Below are 21,262 nucleotides of genomic sequence, written 5' to 3'. Positions count from 1 at the left end.
TCCTGTCTGGACTAAAGACTTGACTGTAAAAAGTCCTGTCTGGAATAAAGACTTGACTGTAAAAAGTCCTGTCTGGACTAAAGACTTGACTGTAAAAAAGTCCTGTCTGGACTAATGACTTGACTGTAAAAAGTCCTGTCTGGACTAATTACTTGACTGTAAAAGGTCCTGTCCGGACTAATGACTTGACGGTAGCTAAAGACAAAGGCCGAGGTTAGTGGTCAATGCATCAAACATACATACTGTATGTAGTTTATTATGTGGGCTGGTCCGGCGCTGTCCATGGTGCTGAATCACTGTCAGTCTACTACAGCCTCGGTAGCTGTCCATGGTGCTGAATCACTCTCAGTCTACTACAGCCTCGGTAGCTGTCCATGGTGCTGAATCACTATCAGTCTACTACAGCCTCGGTACCTGTCCATGGTGCTGAATCACTCTCAGTCTACTACAGCCTCGGTACCTGCCCATGGTACTGAATCACTCTGAGTCTACTTCAGCCTCGGTACCTGTCCATGGTGCTGAATCACTGTCAGTCTACGACAGCCTCGATACCTGTCCATGGTGCTGAATCACTGTCAGTCTACTACAGCCTCGGTACCTGTGGTGGTGTTGAGTCACTGTCAGTCTACTACAGCCTCGGTACCTGTCCATGGTGCTGAATCACTGTCAGTCTACTACAGCCTCGGTACCTGTCCATGGTGCTGAATCACTGTCAGTCTACTACAGCCTCGGTTCCCTGTCCATGGTGCTGAATCACTGTCAGTCTACTACAGCCTCGGTACCTGTGGTGGTTCTGAATGGTTAGTATTCTGTGTGTGAATGTTGTGGACCACAGATAACACACAGTTTTCCCCAGATGTTTCTCCTAAATGTAAAGCATGTACATTACAAGCAGCATGATCCTTTCAGATGATCTGATCTAAATATATATTTGTACTGTATTCTAGTTTCTTATATTTATTTAATTTCTCCGACAGTAAATAAAGCCAAGAACAGAACATGACTTCGCCACATCTCGAATAGTGCACTTTCCACCCATCGATATTCTCTCCTGTGCTGAAGCCTACAACCCCGTGTTCCTGCGCATAATGGTCTCATCCAAGGCTAACTGGAGCTACCCGATGCGAGCAGAGGAGGCTTATTAGAAACAAAGAAACCACCGCGTCGGATTGGGGGAAGAACAAGAGACAAGACATCTCAAACCAAGAGATGGACACCAATTTATGACAACATTTAATTTAATTAAAAACAGGTGTGATTTGATATTTTATTAACCAAAGGTGGTCCATTATTTAGATGTGAATATTACAGAGGCTGGAGCTTTGAGAAGTTGTTCTGTAATCCGGATGGATTGGTGGACGGGGGCAGTGCGCTAGTCTCTGTCAAGCCGTGGATCTGGGTTCCTCTGTAGCGTTTTGTGCCAGACATTGACTGGGACATGACTGTCTTGGATGCAGTGAACTGACACCGCGGAGGATTCAATGGACTCTGGCTGGGAATAGTTTATGCTCTATATGTTGGGTCAGTAAGGAGGTGAGCGAAGCAGGTGCAACTTTCTTTGTTCTTCAATTATACCCGCCCGGTTGTTGAATGCATTTTGACGCCTTTCTGACAGAGGAACGCTCGATGACACGAGACGACGGAGACAACTGAAATACAGTAAGATAATAAATGAATTCGTTGGGAAAATGTCACATTATCACGAAAAGAAAAAAAAAACAGGTTTTGTAAATGAGCCTTGTTTTTGTCATTTTGTTTGTTTCACTAATGTTCCAACTAACGGTTGTTAGCATATGTCTCAACACATTTAATTGTCTCCATATCCATTGTTCTACTATCCCCACCAAACACAATTATTATCGCTGCGGTTATTTATAAACATTGGTATTTTATTAGATATTAGGGTGTATCATTACGCGCCACAGCATGTAATCGATTCCCCGCGTGCCCGCTGTGATGCCCGGCGAACTCTTGGCGGAAAGTCACGTGTGTGATTTGAGGACCGGGTCCATCACAATCTGTTTTGACAATTGAGCACATTGAGCACATTGAGCACATTGAGCAGATTGAGCACATTGAGCACATTGAGCACATTGAGCAGATTGAGCACATTGAGCACATTGAGCACATTGAGCACATTGAGCACATTGAGCACATTGAGCACATTGTCCATATATAATATAAATAATAACCTATATCCGGCAGAAACGTAGCAGACGGCTTTTAACGGCTTAAAATATATATATATATATACCGTTTTGTTTTTGCATCCGCCTATATAAATAAAATTAAAATCAAAAAGACCATAAGGTTGGCCTATGCATTCAGTATAGTTGTTTACGTGTTTCAGTCTTTGCCATGTGTGTGTGTGTGTGTGTGTGTGTGTGTGTGTGTGTGTGTGTGTGTGTGTGTGTGTGTGTGTGTGTGTGTGTGTGTGTGTGTGTGTGTGTGTGTGTGTGTGTGTGTGTGTGTGTGTGTGTGTGTGTGTGTGTGTGTGTGTGTGTACATACGTGTGTGCATATGATGACTTTGGTTATGACTAGGGTCATTCGGGGTGTATGAGGTGAGATGTAGGCTCAGAGCTGGTAGTCTGAGGTTGGGGCAGTTTAGTTCAAGTTGAAGGGACAATCATGGAAAACAACAAACCTGCTGCACTGACACTTGCTTTGGTAACCAGCCGACGGATGAGTCTGGAGGAATGTAACCAGCCGACGGATGAGTCTGGAGGAATGTAACCAGCCGACGGATGAGTCTGGAGGAATGTAACCAGCCGATGGATGAGTCTGTGGTTGGCAGTGTCTTGGGCTGTGGTTGGCAGTGTCTTGGGCTGTGGTTGGCAGTGTCTTGGGCTGTTGTTGGCAGTGTCTTGGGCTGTGGTTGGCAGTGTCTTGGGCTGGGGTTGGCAGTGTCTTGGGCTGTGGTTGGCAATGTCTTGGGCTGTAGTTGGCAGTGTCTTAGGCTCTGGTTGGCAGTGTCTTGGGCTGTGGTTGGCAGTGTCTTGGGCTATGGCTGGCAGTGTCTTAGGCTGTGGTTGGCAGTGTCTTGGGCTGTAGTTGGCAGTGTCTTGGGCTGTAGTTGGCAGTGTCTTGGGCTGTGGTTGGCAGTTTCTTGGGCTGTGGTTGGCAGTGTCTTAGGCTGTGGTTGGCAGTGTCTTGGGCTGGGGTTGGCAATATCTTGGGCTATGGCTGGCAGTGTCTTAGGCTGTGGTTGGCAGTGTCTTGGGCTGTAGTTGGCAGTGTCTTGGGCTGTAGTTGGCAGTGTCTTGGGCTGTGGTTGGCAGTTTCTTGGGCTGTGGTTGGCAGTGTCTTAGGCTGTGGTTGGCAGTGTCTTGGGCTGGGGTTGGCAATATCTTGGGCTGTGGTTGGCAGTGTCTTGGGCTGTGGTTGGCAGTGTCTTGGGCTGGGGTTGGCAGTGTCTTGGGCTGAGGTTGGCAGTGTCTTGGGCTGTGGTTGGCAGTGTCTTGGGCTGTAGTTGGCAGTGTCTTGGGTTGTGGTTGGCAGTGTCTTGGGCTGAGGTTGGCAGTGTCTTGGGTTGTGGTTGGCAGTGTCTTCGGCTGAGGTTGGCAGTGTCTTGGGCTGTGGATGGCAGTGTCTTGGGTTGTGGTTGGCAGTGTCTTGGGCTGAGGTTGGCAGTGTCTTGGGCTGTGGTTGGCAGTTTCTTGGTTTCACAATCTAATGTGTTACGCTGCAACAGGCCAAATGTTTTGATAGGCTAATACATTATCAGAGGACAGAGAGAGAGGGTGAGAGAGTGAGGGGGGGAGTAAAGGAGGTGGGAGTGAGATAGAGAGAGTGAGGGAGAGAGAGAGAGAGAGAGAGAGGGTGAGAGAGTGAGAGAGAGAGAGAGAGAGAGAGAGAGAGAGAGAGAGAGAGAGAGAGAGAGAGAGAGAGAGAGAGAGAGAGAGAGAGAGAGAGAGAGAGAGAGAGAGAGAGAGAGAGAGAGAGAGAGAGAGAGAGAGAGAGAGAGAGAGAGAGGGTGAGAGAGTGAAGGGGTAAGGGAGATGAAAGAGAGAGGGGGTGAGGGAGAGAGGGAGGGAGAGAGAAAGGGTGAGAGAGGGAGGGAGGTAAGGGAGATGAGAGAGAGGGGTGAGTGAGAGAGAGAGGGGTGAGGGAGAGAGAGCAGGGGGGTGAGGGAGAGAGTGGGTGAGGGAGATGAGAGGGTAAGGGAGATGAGAGAGAAGGAGAGGGATAGAGAGTGGAGGGAGTGGGAGTGAGAGAAAATGAGACTGTGAGAGAGAGAGTGATGGGATAGAGAGAGAGAGAGAGAGAGAGTGAGAGAGAGAGAGAGAGAGAGAGAGAGAGAGAGAGAGAGAGAGAGAGAGAGAGAGAGAGGGGGGTGGAGGGACTGTGAGAGAGCGAGAGGGAGACTGTGAGAAAGGATGGCAGAGAGAGAGAGTGATGGGATAGAGAGAGAGAGAGAGAGAGGGGGGGGCGGGTGGAGGGACTGTGAGAGAGCGAGAGGGAGACTGTGAGAAAGGATGGCAGAGAGAGAGAGTGATGGGATAGAGAGAGAGAGAGAGAGAGAGGGGGGCGGGTGGAGGGACTGTGAGAGAGCGAGAGGGAGACTGTGAGAAAGGATGGCAGAGAGAGGGGGGTGGAGGGACTGTGAGAGAGCGAGAGGGAGACTGTGAGAAAGGATGGCAGAGAGAGAGGGGGCGGGTGGAGGGACTGTGAGAGAGCGAGAGGGAGACTGTGAGAAAGGATGGCAGAGAGAGAAAGTCGATTCTAAACCTTATTAATCCACTTCACTGCTGTCCTTCCCAACAGCTACAGATTCACCAGCAGATGCTGTATAGACACCAGCTACAGCTACACCATAACAAAGCCATGCAGATGGCAGTCTTTATCCAGGGAGCTGCTGCTACACAGCCAACGGAGAAGACGGGGTCTCTTTTTGATTGAGGGTGTGGTTTTATACACACTATAATGCATGTTTTATTTGACAGATACCTTTGAAGACACTCAAGGACACCATGTTGTTGTTTGTTCTAGAACATCATGTGGAGAGAGGGTCATGTTCTAGAACATCATGTAGAGAGAGGGTCATGTTCTAGAACATCATGTAGAGAGAGGGTCATGTTCTAGAACATCATGTAGAGAGAGGGTCATGTTCTAGAACATCATGTAGAGAGAGGGTCATGTCCTAGAACATCATGTAGAGAGAGTGTCATGTTCTAGAACATCATGTAGAGAGAGGGTCATGTTCTAGAACATCATGTAGAGAGAGGGTCATGTTCTAGAACATCATGTAGAGAGAGGGTCATGTTCTAGAACATCATGTAGAGAGAGGGTCATGTTCTAGAACATCATGTAGAGAGAGGGTCATGTTCTAGAACATCATGTAGAGAGAGAGTCATGTTCTAGAACATCAAGTAGAGAGAGGGTCATGTTCTAGAACATCATGTAGAGAGAGGGTCATGTTCTAGAACATCATGTAGAAAGAGAGTCATGTTCTAGAACATCATGTAGAGAGAGGGTCATGTTCTAGAACATCATGTAGAGAGAGGGTCATGTTCTAGAACATCATGTAGAGAGAGGGTCATGTGCTAGAACATCATGTAGAAAGAGAGTCATGTTCTAGAACATCATGTAGAGAGAGGGTCATGTTCTAGAACATCATTTAGAGAGAGGGTCATGTTCTAGAACATCATGTAGAGGGAGGGTCATGTTCTAGAACATCATGTAGAAAGAGAGTCATGTTCTAGAACATCATGTAGAGAGAGGGTCATGTTCTAGAACATCATGTAGAGAGAGGGTCATGTTCTAGAGCATCATGTAGAGAGAGGGTCATGTTCTAGAACATCATGTAGAAAGAGAGTCATGTTCTAGAACATCATGTAGAGAGAGGGTCATGTTCTAGAACATCATTTAGAGAGAGGGTCATGTTCTAGAACATCATGTAGAGAGAGGGTCATGTTCTAGAACATCATGTAGAAAGAGAGTCATGTTCTAGAACATCATGTAGAGAGAGGGTCATGTTCTAGAACATCATGTAGAGAGAGGGTCATGTTCTAAAACATCATGTAGAGAGAGGGTCATGTTCTAGAACATCATGTAGAGAGAGGGTCATGTTCTAGAACATCATGTAGAGAAAGGGTCATGTTCTAGAACATCATTTAGAGAGAGGGGCATGTTCTAGAACATCATGTAGAGAGAGGGTCATGTTCTAGAACATCATGTAGAGAGAGGGTCATGTTCTAGAACATCATGTAGAGAGAGGGTCATGTTCTAGAACATCATTTAGAAAGAGGGTCATGTTCTAGAACATCATTTAGAGAGAGGGTTATGTTCTAGAATATCATGTAGAGAGAGGGTCATGTGCTAGAACATCATGTAGAGAGAGGGTCATGTTCTAGAACATCATCTAGCGAGAGGGTCATGTTCTAGAACATCATGTAGTGCTGGATGGGAACGTTGTGGTTTGAGTAAGAATGGAATCATAATAGTGTCCCTTAGCCCTAGATATGTATGGTTAACACAGTGGGCTAAGGATAACATAGTGAGACTGACTGTATGGTTAACACAGTGGACTGGGGGTAACACAATTCTTTAACATTTAATTTAACTAGGCAAGTCAGTTAAGAACAAATTCTTATTTACCATGACGTCCTACCAAAAGGCAAAAGGCCTCCTGCTGGGACGGGGGATTTAAATACATACAAAGCAGCTGTCGTCCAGATTGTATATTGTTCTGCTGTAATTAGAGGGTACAGTTTCTTATGTTAATTTGGTAACACACACACACACACACACACACATACACACATACACACACAAACAGCTGCTCTGGCCTCAAAACAACATCTTCTCACTGGCTCAGAGTGGGCAGGTATCGAGTCTTGTGTGGATGAAGTATGATCTTAATTAATCTAGTGGGAGGTGTGTTGGAGTTGATCTGGGAAGAAGTCAGACTGTACACAACCATAGCAGAACGAGAAAGAGAAAGAGAAAGAAAGAGAGAGAGACTGAAAGAGTAAGAGAGACCGAGAGAGTGAGCGAGACAGAGAGGTGAGAGACAGAGAGTGCGAGAGAGAGAGAGAGAGAGAGAGAGAGAGAGAGAGAGAGAGAGAGAGAGAGAGAGAGAGAGAGAGAGAGAGAGAGAGAGAGAGAGAGAGAGAGAGAGAGAGAGAGAGAGAGAGAGAGAGAGAGAGAGAGAGAGAGAGAGAGAGAGAGAGAGAGAGAGAGAGAGAGACAGACAGAAAGAGAGAGAGGGAGAGAGAGAGAGAGACAGACAGAAAGATAGTAGAACACTTTAAATGTCTTTATCCTTTTGAAACCTTAATGAGTGCAATGTTTCTTATTTCACTTGCTTTGGCAATGTAAACATACAAGAGAGAGAGAGCGAAAGGGAGCGAGAGAGAGAGAGAGAGAGAGAGAGAGAGAGAGAGAGAGAGAGAGAGAGAGCGAGGGAGCGAGAGAGAGATAGAGAGCGAGAGAGGTGAGATTAAGAGAGAGAGAGAGGTGAGATTAAGAAAAAGAGCGAGAGAGAGATCAAGAGCGAGAGGTGAGATCAAGAGGGAGGTAGAGAGAGAAAGATTGAGAGCGATAGAGAGAGGTGAGATCAAGAGGGAGAGAGAGAGAGAGAGATTGAGAGCGATAGAGAGAGGTGAGATCAAGAGGGAGAGAGAGACAGAGAGAGATAGAGAGCGATAGAGAGAGGTGAGATCAAGAGGAAGAGAGAGAGAGAGATCGAGAGCGAAAGTGAGAGGTGAGATCAAGAGGGAGAGAGAGAGAGAGATCGAGAGCGATAGAGAGAGGTGAGATCAAGAGGGAGAGAGAGACAGAGAGAGATCGAGAGCGATAGAGGGAGGTGAGATCAAGAGGGAGAGAGAGACAGAGAGAGATCGAGAGCGATAGAGAGAGGTGAGATCAAGAGGAAGAGAGAGAGAGAGATCGAGAGCGAAAGTGAGAGGTGAGATCAAGAGGGAGAGAGAGAGAGAGATCGAGAGCGAAAGTGAGAGGTGAGATCAAGAGGGAGAGAGAGAGAGAGATCGAGAGCGATAGAGAGAGGTGAGATCAAGAGGGAGAGAGAGACAGAGAGAGATCGAGAGCGATAGAGAGAGGTGAGATCAAGAGAGAGAGAGAGAGAGATTGAGAGCGATACAGAGAGGTGAGATCAAGAGAGAGGGGGAGAGAGAGAGAGAGAGAGAGAGAGAGAGAGAGAGAGAGAGAGAGAGAGAGAGAGAGAGAGAGAGACAGAGAGAGAGAGAGAGAGAGAGAGAGAGCGATAGAGAGAGGGGGAGGCAGAGATTAATGTGTTTCTCTTTCTAGTGACCTGGATGGGAAGTGGGGAACTGCTCTGCTCAGATAGTGGGATAGAATGATGGAGGTGGTGTGTCTCTTCCCAGGCATGATGCAGGCCTCTGGCTGTCTCTGTCTCACTGTGATGTCTGCTAAAATATTCACACTAAACTGCCTAGTAGACCCTAGTATATATATGTATATAACATATATAAAATACATCCTGCTACACTCAGTTGAATGTTTTTATTAAATATTCTTTCTCTAAATAGTACTGCTAGCAACGCTAGCCCACTGCTAGCCCACTGCTAGCCCACTGCTAGCAACGCTAGCCCACTGCTAGCCCACTGCTAGCAACGCTAGCCCACTGCTAGCCCACTGCTAGCAACGCTAGCCCACTGCTAGCCCACTGCTCTTTTGATCCATGGCTGGGAACAAATGTTTTTCGGTGTGTGATAATTTCAACACAATCACAAGATGAAGATAAGGTGGAACTGAAACCTGGACAGGGATTTGACTACCATCAAGCAGCTTAGGGAAAAGATTGCCGTTCGCTCGGCTGCAAAAACAGCATAATCTGCTTTCTAAGTGCACCAACCTTGCTGTAGCCCCTGGCAAACCGAATCTCTGTTTTAAATTCCTCCTATAGCTAAGCTGTCTACGACTCGGGCGGCGTTGATATCAATTTTAAAAAATGACGTTACGTTATGAAACGCTATTTTTTTCCGTTTATCACACAGTCTACATAGAACGATATCTAGGCTATATATGGACCGATTTAATCGAAAAAAAGACCCAATAGTGATTATGGGACATCTAGGAGTGCCAACAAAGAAGATGGTCAAAGGTAATGAATGTTTTATATTTTATTTGTGCGGTTTGTGTAGCGACGACTATGCTAATGATTTTGTTTACGGCCCCTGTGGGTCTTTTGGGGTGTTACATGCTATCAGATAATAGCTTCTCATGCTTTCGCCGAAAAGCATTTTAAAAATCGGACTTGTTGCCTGGATTCACAACGAGTGTAGCTTTAATTCAATACCCTGCATGTGTATTTTAATGAACGTTTGAGTTTTAACTAATACTATTAGCATTTAGCGTAGCGCATTTGCATTTCCAGAGCTCTAGATGGGACGCCTGCGTGCCAGGTAGGAGCAAGAGGTTAATATAGTATTTATAGGACTATTTCTCTCTATACCATTTGTATTTCATATACCTTTGACTATTGGATGTTCTTATAGGCACTATAGTATTGCCAGTGTTACAGTATGTGTGAGATTGAGTGATTGTGTGAGATTGAGGGCATCAAGCTTAGATTGTATGATGGCCGGGGTGTTAAGCACGTCCCAGTTTAGGTCACCTATTAGCACGAACTCAGAAAATAGATGGGGGCAATCAGTTCACATGGTATCGAGGGCACAGCTGGGGGCAGAGGGAGGTCTATAGCAAACGGCAATAGTGAGAGACTTGTTTCTGGAAAGGTGGATTTTTGGAAGTAGAAGTTCGAATTGTTTGGGTACAGACCTGGATAGTAAGACAGAACTCTGAAGGCTATCTCTGCAGTAGATTTCAACACCGCCCCCTTTGGCAGTTCTATCTTTGCGGAAAATGTTATAGTTTGCGATGGAGATTTCAGGGTTTTTGGTGGTTTTCCTAAGCCAGGATTCAGACACGGCAAGACATCCGGTTTGGCAGAGTGTGCTAAAGCAGTGAGTAAAACAAACTTAGGGAGTAGGCTTCTAATGTTAACATGCATGAAACCAAGGCTTTCAGGGTTACAGAAATCCACAAATGAGAGCACCTGGGTAGGCACTGCAGTGGGGCTAGGCACTGCAGGACCTGAATCTATACGAACTGGCTGTCTAGCACGTTCTGAACAGATAGTAAAAGGAGCAGGTTTCTGGGCTCGATAGTATAGATTCAAGGCATAGTGTATAGACAAAGGTAAGGTAGGATGTGAGTACATTGGAGGTAAACCTAGGCATTGAGTAATGAAGAGAGAGATATAGTCTCTCGAGATGATTAAACCAGGTGATGTCATGGCATATGTAGGAGGTGGAACAACATGGTTGGTTAAGGCATATTGAGCAGGACTAGAGGCTCTACAGTGAAATAAGACAGTAATCACTAACCAGGACAGTAATGGACGAGAAATATTGATATTAGAGAGAGGCATGCGTAGCCAAGTGAACATATGGGTCCAGTGAGTGGTTTGGGCTGGCTGGGGACACGGCGATTCAGACAGTTAGCAGACTGATGCTGACACGCTAACAGTAAGCAGACCGGGGCTGGAAAGCTAGCAGTTAGCAGACCGGATTAGCAAGCAGGCAGTTAGCAGGGGCTAGCAGTTAGCAGACCGGAGAAGGCAAGCTAGCAGTTAGCAAACCGGGGCAGGCAAGCTAGCAGTTAGCAGACCGGGCCAGCAAGCTAGCAGTTAGCAGACCGGGGCAAGCAAGTTAGTCTTTGGGGGACGTCGCGATGGGGTAAAGTCTGTTTTTGCCTCTTCATGCGGTGACGTCGATAGACCAGTTGTGTAATTAGTAGGGTTCCAAGTAGCTCTATGGAGCTAGCAGGCCTAGCAGGTTAGCAGAATGGGCCTTCAGCGGGAGGGGCCTGAGGGGCAGGGTTCCATGCCCCATAGAGAGGTGGAGAGGAGGAGGTAGAGAGGAGGAGGTGGAGAGGAGGAGGTGGAGAGGAGGAGGTGAAGAGGAGGAGGTGGAGAGGAGGCGGTGGAGAGGAGGAGGTAGAGAGGAGGAGGTAGAGAGGAGGAGGTGAAGAGGAGGAGGTGGAGAGGAGGAGGTGAAGAGGAGGAGGTGGAGAGGAGGCGGTGGAGAGGAGGAGGTAGAGAGGAGGAGGTGGAGAGGAGGAGGTAGAGAGGAGGAGGTAGAGAGGAGGAGGTAGAGAGGAGGAGGTGGAGAGGAGGAGGTGGAGAGGAGGAGGTGGAGAGGAGGAGGTGGAGAGGAGGAGGTGAAGAGGAGGAGGTGGAGAGGAGGCGGTGGAGAGGAGGAGGTAGAGAGGAGGAGGTGGAGAGGAGGAGGTAGAGAGGAGGAGGTGGAGAGGAGGAGGTGGAGAGGAGGAGGTGAAGAGGAGGAGGTGGAGAGGAGGCGGTGGAGAGGAGGAGGTAGAGAGGAGGAGGTGGAGAGGAGGAGGTAGAGAGGAGGAGGTAGAGAGGAGGAGGTAGAGAGGAGGAGGTGGAGAGGAGGTGGTGGAGAGGAGGAGGTGGAGAGGAGGAGGTGGAGAGGAGGAGGTAGAGAGGAGGAGGTGGAGAAGAGGAGGTAGAGGGGAGGAGGTGGAGAGGAAGAGGTGGAGAGGAGGAGGTAGAGAGGAAGAGGTGGAGAGGAGGTGGTGGAGAGGAGGAGGTGAAGAGGAGGAGGTGGAGAGGAGGCGGTAGAGAGGAGGAGGGTGGAGAGGAGGAGGTAGAGAGGAGGAGGTAGAGAGGAGGAGGTGGAGAGGAGGTGGTGGAGAGGAGGAGGTAGAGAGGAAGAGGTGGAGAGTAGGAGGTTGAGAGGAGGAGGTGGAGAGGAGGAGGTGGAGAGGAGGAGGTAGAGAGGAGGAGGTGGAGAGGAGGAGGTGGAGAGGAGAGGAGGAGGTAGAGAGGAAGAGGTGGAGAGGAGGAGGTAGAGAGGAGGAGGTGGAGAGGAAGAGGTGGAGAGGAGGAGGTAGAGAGGAAGAGGTGGAGAGGAGGAGGTAGAGAGGAAGAGGTAGAGAGGAGGAGGTGGAGAGGAGGAGGTAGAGAGGAGGAGGTAGAGAGGAAGAGGTGGAGAGGAGGAGGTGGAGAGGAGGAGGTGGAGAGGAGGAGGTAGAGAGGAGGAGGTAGAGAGGAAGAGGTGGAGAGGAGGAGGTAGAGAGGAGGAGGTGGAGAGGAGGAGGTGGAGAGGAGGAGGTAGAGAGGAGGAGGTAGAGAGGAGGAGGTAGAGAGGAAGAGGTGGAGAGGAGGAGGTGGAGAGGAGGAGGAGGTGGAGAGGAAGAGGTAGAGAGGAAGAGGTGGAGAGGAGGAGGTAGAGAGGAGGAGGAGGTGGAGAGGTGGGAGGAGGAGGTGGAGAGGAGGAGGAGAGAGGAGGTGGAGAGGAGGAGGTGGAGAGGAGGAGGTAGAGAGGAGGAGGTAGAGAGGAAGAGGTGGAGAGGAGGAGGTAGAGAGGAGGAGGAGGTGGAGAGGAGGAGGAGGTGGAGAGGAGGAGGTAGAGAGGAGGAGGTAGAGAGGAGGAGGTGAAGAGGAGGAGGTGGAGAGGAGGAGGTGGAGAGGAGGAGGTAGAGAGGAGGAGGTAGAGAGGAAGAGGTGGAGAGGAGGTGGTGGAGAGGAGGAGGTGAAGAGGAGGAGGTGGAGAGGAGGCGGTAGAGAGGAGGAGGTGGAGAGGAGGAGGTAGAGAGGAGGAGGTAGAGAGGAGGAGGTGGAGAGGAGGTGGTGGAGAGGAGGAGGTAGAGAGGAAGAGGTGGAGAGTAGGAGGTAGAGAGGAGGAGGTGGAGAGGAGGAGGTGGAGAGGAGGAGGTAGAGAGGAGGAGGTGGAGAGGAGGAGGTGGAGAGGAGAGGAGGAGGTAGAGAGGAAGAGGTGGAGAGGAGGAGGTAGAGAGGAGGAGGTGGAGAGGAAGAGGTGGAGAGGAGGAGGTAGAGAGGAAGAGGTGGAGAGGAGGAGGTAGAGAGGAAGAGGTAGAGAGGAGGAGGTGGAGAGGAGGAGGTAGAGAGGAGGAGGTAGAGAGGAAGAGGTGGAGAGGAGGAGGTGGAGAGGAGGAGGTGGAGAGGAGGAGGTAGAGAGGAGGAGGTAGAGAGGAAGAGGTGGAGAGGAGGAGGTGGAGAGGAGGAGGTGGAGAGGAGGAGGTAGAGAGGAGGAGGTAGAGAGGAGGAGGTAGAGAGGAAGAGGTGGAGAGGAGGAGGTGGAGAGGAGGAGGAGGTGGAGAGGAAGAGGTAGAGAGGAAGAGGTGGAGAGGAGGAGGTAGAGAGGAGGAGGTGGAGAGGAGGAGGAGGTGGAGAGGAGGAGGTGGAGAGGAGGAGGTAGAGAGGAGTAGGTGGAGAGGAGGAGGTGGAGAGGAGGAGGTAGAGAGGAGGAGGTAGAGAGGAAGAGGTGGAGAGGAGGAGGTAGAGAGGAGGAGGAGGTGGAGAGGAGGAGGAGGTGGAGAGGAGGAGGTAGAGAGGAGGAGGTAGAGAGGAGGAGGTGAAGAGGAGGAGGTGGAGAGGAGGAGGTGGAGAGGAGGAGGTAGAGAGGGGAGGTAGAGAGGAAGAGGTGGAGAGGAGGAGGTGGAGAGGAGGAGGTGGAGAGGAGGAGGAGGTGGAGAGGAGGAGGTGGAGAGGAGGAGGTGGAGAGGAGGAGGTAGAGAGGAGGAGGAGGTGGAGAGGAGGAGGTAGAGAGGAGGAGGTGGAGAGGAGGAGGTGGAGAGGAGGAGGTGGAGAGGAGGAGGAGGTAGAGAGGAGGAGGTGGAGAGGAGGAGGTGAAGAGGAGGAGGTGGAGAGGAGGAGGTAGAGAGGAGTAGGTAGAGAGGAGGAGGTGAAGAGGAGGAGGTGGAGAGGAGGAGGTGGAGAGGAGGAGGTAGAGAGGAGGAGGTAGAGAGGAGGAGGTGGAGAGGAGGAGGAGGTGGAGAGGAGGAGGAGGTGGAGAGGAGGAGGTGGAGAGGAGGAGGTGGAGAGGAGGAGGTAGAGAGGAGGAGGAGGTGGAGAGGAAGAGGTGGAGAGGAGGAGGTGGAGAGGAGGAGGTGGAGAGGAAGAGGTGGAGAGGAGGCGGTGGAGAGGAGGAGGTAGAGAGGAAGAGGTGGAGAGGAGGATGTAGAGAGGAGGAGGTAGAGAGGAGGAGGAGGTGGAGAGGAGGAGGTGGAGAGGAGGAGGTAGAGAGGAAGAGGTGGAGAGGAGGAGGTGGAGAGGAGGAGGTGGAGAGGAGGAGGTAGAGAGGAAGAGGTGGAGAGGAGGAGGTAGAGAGGAGGAGGTGGAGAGGAGGAGGTAGAGAGGAGGAGGAGGTGGAGAGGAGGAGGTAGAGAGGAGGGGGAGGTGGAGAGGAGGAGGTGGAGAGGAGGAGGTAGAGAGGAAGAGGTGGAGAGGAGGAGGTAGAGAGGAGGAGGTGGAGAGGAGGAGGTGGAGAGGAGGAGGAGGTAGAGAGGAGGAGGTAGAGAGGAGGAGGTGGAGAGGAGGAGGTGGAGAGGAGGAGGTGGAGAGGAGGAGGTGGAGAGGAAGAGGTGGAGAGGAAGAGGTGGAGAGGAGGAGGTAGAGAGGAGGAGGGGGTGGAGAGGAGGAGGTGGAGAGGAGGAGGTAGAGAGGAAGAGGTGGAGAGGAGGAGGTGGAGAGGAGGAGGTGGAGAGGAGGAGGTAGAGAGGAAGAGGTGGAGAGGAGGAGGTAGAGAGGAGGAGGTGGAGAGGAGGAGGTAGAGAGGAGAAGGAGGTGGAGAGGAGGAGGTAGAGAGGAGGAGGAGGTGGAGAGGAGGAGGTGGAGAGGAGGAGGTAGAGAGGAGGAGGTGGAGAGGAGGAGGTAGAGAGGAGGAGGTGGAGAGGAGGAGGTGGAGAGGAGGAGGAGGTAGAGAGGAGGAGGTAGAGAGGAGGAGGTGGAGAGGAGGAGGTGGAGAGGAGGAGGTGGAGAGGAGGAGGTGGAGAGGAGGAGGTAGAGAGGAGGAGGTAGAGAGGAGGAGGTGGAGAGGAGGTGGTGGAGAGGAGGAGGTAGAGAGGAGGAGGTAGAGAGGAGGAGGTGGAGAGGAGGAGGTGGAGAGGAGGAGGTGGAGAGGAGGTGGTGGAGAGGAGGAGGTAGAGAGGAGGAGGTAGAGAGGAGGAGGTGGAGAGGAGGAGGTGGAGAGGAGGTGGTGGACCCAACAAGTAGTAATCAGTACAGTGGATCAGGAAGGAAGCTAGGCTCCTTTGTCTGAGTCTTTATGATGAGAGAGGCTCTGTCTTGGCATGCTGCTCACTAACATAATACACAGACAGCTCTCGCTCGTGTCTTTCCATCCTACTCTCTCTCTCTTCTCTCTGAAATGGCTGAAAGAAGTACTTCTATGATATGACGCAAGGTTAGTGTTAAGACATCGACACTATCCAGGTTCCACTTCCCCAGGGTGCAGCAGAAACCTTGTCCAGATTTTGAGCCTGATTGATAATCCCATCAGGTGCTGCTAATTAGGGCGATGGTCAGTCAGTGTCCCAGCTGGACATGAGGCCACCAAACATAGACTGGGAATCACTGGCCACTTTAATAATGGAACACTGGTCACTTTAATAATGGAACACTGGTCACTTTAATAATGGAACGCTGGTCCCTTTAATAATGGAACACTGGTCACTTTAATAATGGAACACTGGTCGCTTTAATAATGGAACACTGGTCACTTTAATAATGGAACACTAGTCACTTTAATAATGGAACACTGGTCACTTTCATAATGGAACACTGGTCACTTTAATAATGGAACACTGGTCCCTTTAATAATGGAACACTGGTCACTTTAATAATGGAACACTGGTCGCTTTAATAATGGAACACTGGTCACTTTAATAATGGAACACTAGTCACTTTAATAATGGAACACTGGTCACTTTCATAATGGAACACTGGTCACTTTAATAATGGAACACTGGTCCCTTTAATAATGGAACACTGGTCACTTTAATAATGGAACACTGGTCACTTTAATAATGGAACACTGGTCGCTTTAATAATGGAACACTGGTCACTTTAATAATGGAACACTAGTCACTTTAATAATGGAACACTGGTCACTTTCATAATGGAACACTGGTCACTTTAATAATGGAACACTGACCACTTTAATAATGGAACACTGGTCACTTTAATAATGGAACACTGGTCACTTTAATAATGGAATCACTGGTCCCTTTAATAATGGAACACTAGTCACTTTAATAATGGAACACTGGTCACTTTAATAATGGAACACTGGTCACTTTAATAATGGAACACTGGTCACTTTAATAATGGAACACTGGTCACTTTAATAATGGAACACAGGTCACTTTAATAATGGAACACTGGTCCCTTTAATAATGGAACACTGGTCACTTTAATAATGGAACACTGGTCACTTTAATAATGGAACACTGGCCACTTTAATAATGGAACACTGGTCACTTTAATAATGGAATCACTGGTCCCTTTAATAATGGAACACTGGTCCCTTTAATAATGGAACACTGGTCCCTTTAATAATGGAACACTAGTCACTTTAATAATGGAACACTGGTCACTTTAATAATGGAACACTGGTCACTTTAATAATGGAATCACTGGTCCCTTTAATAATGGAACACTGGTCACTTTAATAATGGAACACTGGTCACTTTAATAATGGAACACTGGCCACTTTAATAATGGAACACTGGTCACTTTAATAATGGAACACTGGTCACTTTAATAATGGAACACTGGCCACTTTAATAATGGAACACTGGCCACTTTAATAATGGAACACTGGCCACTTTAATAATGGAACACTGGTCACTTTAATAATGGAACACTGGTCACTATAATAATGGAACACTGGTCGCTTTAATAATGGAACACTGGTCACTTTAATAATGGAACACAGGTCACTTTAATAATGGAACACTGGTCCCTTTAATAATGGAACACTGGTCCCTTTAATAATGGAACACTGGTCACTTTAATAATGGAACACTGGTCACTTTAATAATGGAACACTGGTCACTTTAATAATGGAACACTGGTCACTTTAATAATGGAACACTGGTCACTTTAATAATGGAACACTGGCCACTTTAATAATGGAACACTGGTCACTTTAATAATGGAACACTGGTCACTTTAATAATGGAACACTGGTCACTTTAATAATGGAACACTGGTCACTTTAATAATGGAACACAGGTCACTTTAATAATGGAACACTGGTCCCTTTAATAATGGAACACTGGTCACTTTAATAATGGAACACTGGTCACTTTAATAATGGAACACTGGTCACTTTAATAATGGAACACTGGTCACTTTAATAATGGAACACTGGTCACTTTAATAATGGAACACTGGTCGCTTTAATAATGGAACACAGGTCACTTTAATAATGGAACACTGGTCCCTTTAATAATGGAACACTGGTCACTTTAATAATGGAACACTGGTCCCTTTAATAATGGAACACTGGTCACTTTAATAATGGAACACTGGCCACTTTAATAATGGAACACTGGTCGCTTTAATAATGGAACACTGGTCACTTCAATAATGGAACACTGGTCACTTTAATAATGGAACACTGGTCCCTTTAATAATGGAACACTGGTCACTTTAATAATGGAACACTGGCCACTTTAATAATGGAACACTGGTCGCTTTAATAATGGAACACTGGTCACTTCAATAATGGAACACTGGTCACTTTAATAATGGAACACTGGTTGCTTTAATAATGGAACACTGGTCCCTTTAATAACGGAACACTGGTTACTTTAATAATGGAACACTGGTCCCTTTAATAATGGAACACTGGTCACTTTAATAATGGAACACTGGTCACTTTAATAATGGAACACTGGTCACTTTAATAATGGAACACTGGTCACTTTAATAATGTTTACATGTTTTGCATTACTCATCTCATATATATGTATATATACAGTATTCTATTCTACTGTATCTCAGTTTATGCTGCTCTGAAATTGCCCATCCAAATATTTATATTTTCTTAATTCCATTCGTTTCCTTTAGATGTGTGTGTGTATTGTGTCTATTGTTGTGAGATTATTATTGCTGCACTGTTGGAGCTAGAAACACAAGCATTTCGCTACACCCGCAATAACATCTGCTAAACATGTGTATGTGACCAATAAAATGTGACTTGATTTTTATTTAATTTGAGACTGCTGGTTGGTTTGGTGGCCGTGAGGCTGCTGATTGGTTTTGTTGGCCGTGAGACTGCTGGTTGGTTTGGTGGCTGTGAGGCTGCTGGTTGGTTTGGTGGTCATGAGGCTGCTGGTTGGTTTGGTGGCTGTGAGGCTGCTGATTGGTTTGGTGGTCATGAGGCTGCTGGTTGGTTTGGTGGCTGTGAGGCTGCTGGTTGGTTTGGTGGTCATGAGGCTGCTGGTTGGTTTGGTGGCTGTGAGGCTGCTGGTTGGTTTGGTGGCTGTGAGGCTGCTGGTTGGTTGGTGGCCGTGAGGCTGCTGGTTGGTTTGGTGGCTGTGAGGCTGCTAGTTGGTTTGGTGGTCGTGAGGCTGCTGGTTGGTTTGGTGGCTGTGAGGCTGCTAGTTGGTTTGGTGGTCGTGAGGCTGCTGGTTGGTTTGGTGGCTGTGAGGCTGCTGGTTGGTTTGGTGGCTGTGAGGCTGCTGGTTGGTTTGGTGGCTGTGAGGCTGCTGGTTGGTTTGGTGGCTGTGAGGCTGCTGGTTGGTTTGGTGGCTGTGAGGCTGCTGGTTGGTTTGGTGGCCGTGAGGCTGCTGGTTGGTTTGGTGGCTGTGAGGCTGCTGGTTGGTTTGGTGGCTGTTAGGCTGCTGGTTGGTTTGGTGGCCGTGAGGCTGCTGGTTGGTTTGGTGGTCGTGAGGCTGCTGGTTGGTTTGGTGGTCGTGAGGCTGCTGGTTGGTTTGGTGGCCGTGAGGCTGCTGGTTGGTTTGGTGGCTGTGAGGCTGATGGTTGGTTTGGTGGCTGTGAGGCTGCTGGTTGGTTTGGTGGCTGTGAGGCTGCTGGTTGGTTTGGTGGTCATGAGGCTGCTGGTTGGTTTGGTGGTCATGAGGCTGCTGGTTGGTTTGGTGGCCTTGAGGCTGCTGGTTGGTTTGGTGGTCGTGAGGCTGCTGGTTGGTTTGGTGGCTGTGAGGCTGCTGGTTGGTTTGGTGGCTGTGAGGCTGCTGGTTGGTTTGGTGGTCATGAGGCTGCTGGTTGGTTTGGTGGTCATGAGGCTGCTGGTTGGTTGGTGGCTGTGAGGCTGCTGGTTGGTTTGGTGGTCATGAGGCTGCTGGTTGGTTTGGTGGCTGTGAGGCTGCTGGTTGGTTTGGTGGTCATGAGGCTGCTGGTTGGTTTGGTGGCTGTGAGGCTGCTGGTTGGTTTGGTGGCTGTGAGGCTGCTGGTTGGTTGGTGGCTGTGAGGCTGCTGGTTGGTTTGGTGGCTGTGAGGCTGCTGGTTGGTTTGGTGGTCATGAGGCTGCTGGTTGGTTTGGTGGCTGTGAGGCTGCTGGTTGGTTTGGTGGCTGTGAGGCTGCTGGTTGGTTTGGTGGCTGTGAGGCTGCTGGTTGGTTGGTGGCTGTGAGGCTGCTGGTTGGTTTGGTGGCTGTGAGGCTGCTGGTTGGTTTGGTGGCTGTGAGGCTGCTGGTTGGTTGGTGGCTGTGAGGCTGCTGGTTGGTTTGGTGGCCGTGAGGCTGCTGGTTGGTTTGGTGGCTGTGAGGCTGCTGGTTGGTTGGTGGCTGTGAGGCTGCTGGTTGGTTTGGTGGCTGTGAGGCTGCTGGTTGGTTTGGTGGCCGTGAGGCTGCTGGTTGGTTTGGTGGCTGTGAGGCTGCTGGTTGGTTGGTGGCTGTGAGGCTGCTGGTTGGTTTGGTGGCCGTGAGGCTGCTGGTTGGTTTGGTGGCCGTGAGGCTGCTGGTTGGTTTGGTGGTCATGAGGCTGCTGGTTGGTTTGGTGGTTATGAGGCTGCTGGTTGGTTTGGTGGTCGTGAGGCTGCTGGTTGGTTTGGTGGTCGTGAGGCTGCTGGTTGGTTTGGTGGTCGTGAGGCTGCTGGTTGGTTTGGTGGCCATGTGGCCTTTAGTTTTGTAAGGGAATATCCCCCTGTATTGGACAAAAATGAATGGCATGTCATTGGCATCGGACAAACCATATACACATTGGCCAATACCACCCAATTCGGCGTTGATTCATGCAAAGTGTATTGCAAATGCCATATGGTAATTGCCAGTTGTAACACTTTAAAAATTCAACAGGGGGCAAATGCGCTCCACCGGGGTTTTTCATATTGGAGATGTAACCCAAATTAATGTCCAAAAGTAAAATTTTGAAAAAATGAAATTTTTTTCAAAAACTTATCACCCCTTAAAAAAGTGCTTTCTGGACCGTTTTTCGAAATTCTTTCGATTTTTTTGTCAATTACACATGTGTAAGAACTGTATGAATATACTTTTGTCCAATTTTATTATCATAATTGTTTGTTTTTTTTTACATGCGCATAAGGAATATGTTTTGTCCAATTCCAATATGATTTCATAGGAAGTCAAAAGTCAAAAGTCAAAAATGTCAAAATTTTGTAAAAAACTTCACACACCCTTAAAAAAGTGCTTTCTGGACCGTTTTTTGAAATTCTTTCAATTTTTTTGTCAATTACACATGTGTAAGAACTGTATGAATATACTTTTGTCCAATTTTATTATCATATTTTTTTATATATTTTTTTAAATTGTGCATAAGGATTTTTTTTGTGGGCCAAATGACGTAAGAAATTTGACATGCTCAAAAATCCTGCAGAAATGCAAAATTGACTGGCCTGATGAACTCGGGATGGCCGGGCAGTGATAGTTGTTCCTTTCCATCACTCGTTGTGTTGACTTCATCATGTCCATTTTGTGATGTTTTTTCACTATATAATCATATTGCAAGTGCACGTGCATTTGCAATATGTTTCAATGTGCATTTACCATATGAAATTTGACCTTGCTCAAAAATGCAAAATTGACTGGCCTGATGAACTCGGGATGGCCGAGCAGTGATAGTTGTACATTTCCATCACTCGTTGTGTTGATTTCATCATCTCCGTTAGGTGATGTTTTTACACTATAGAATCATATTGCAAATGCACGTGCATTGTTGTGCAACTGGTAACCCAAAAATAAAAATATGGTTGTAAATGCATTTACCGGTCATTCTGATATTAATGCTCGCTATGGGAACACAGGATGGCCGGGCAGTGATAGTTGTACATTTCCATCACTCGTTGTGTTGATTTCATCATGTCCATTAGGTGATGTTTTTACACTATAGAATCATATTGCAAGTGCGCGCGCATTTGCAATATGTTTCAATGTGCATTTACCATATGAAATTTGACATGCTCAAAAATGCAAAATTGACTGGTCTGATGGACACAGGATGGCCGAGCAGTGATAGTTGTACAT

General features: G+C 48.2%; 1 protein-coding gene across 1 annotated transcript in view; it reads left to right on the top strand.

Annotated features, from left to right (window-relative positions):
• The first annotated feature begins 1,179 nt into the window (after positions 1-1,179).
• LOC118381257 (transmembrane protein 198-B-like) overlaps positions 1,180-21,262 on the top strand; it is a 69,789-nt gene continuing 49,706 nt past the window's right edge. Inside the window, exon 1 of the mRNA XM_052492728.1 lies at positions 1,180-1,659. The gene's annotated coding sequence lies outside the window, so the exon portion shown is untranslated. The remainder of the gene's footprint in view (positions 1,660-21,262) is intronic.

This window comes from Oncorhynchus keta, chromosome 34 (genome assembly GCF_023373465.1).
Source record: "Oncorhynchus keta strain PuntledgeMale-10-30-2019 chromosome 34, Oket_V2, whole genome shotgun sequence".
Lineage (NCBI taxonomy): Eukaryota > Metazoa > Chordata > Actinopteri > Salmoniformes > Salmonidae > Oncorhynchus > Oncorhynchus keta.
This window is presented reverse-complemented; position numbering and strand designations above follow the sequence as displayed.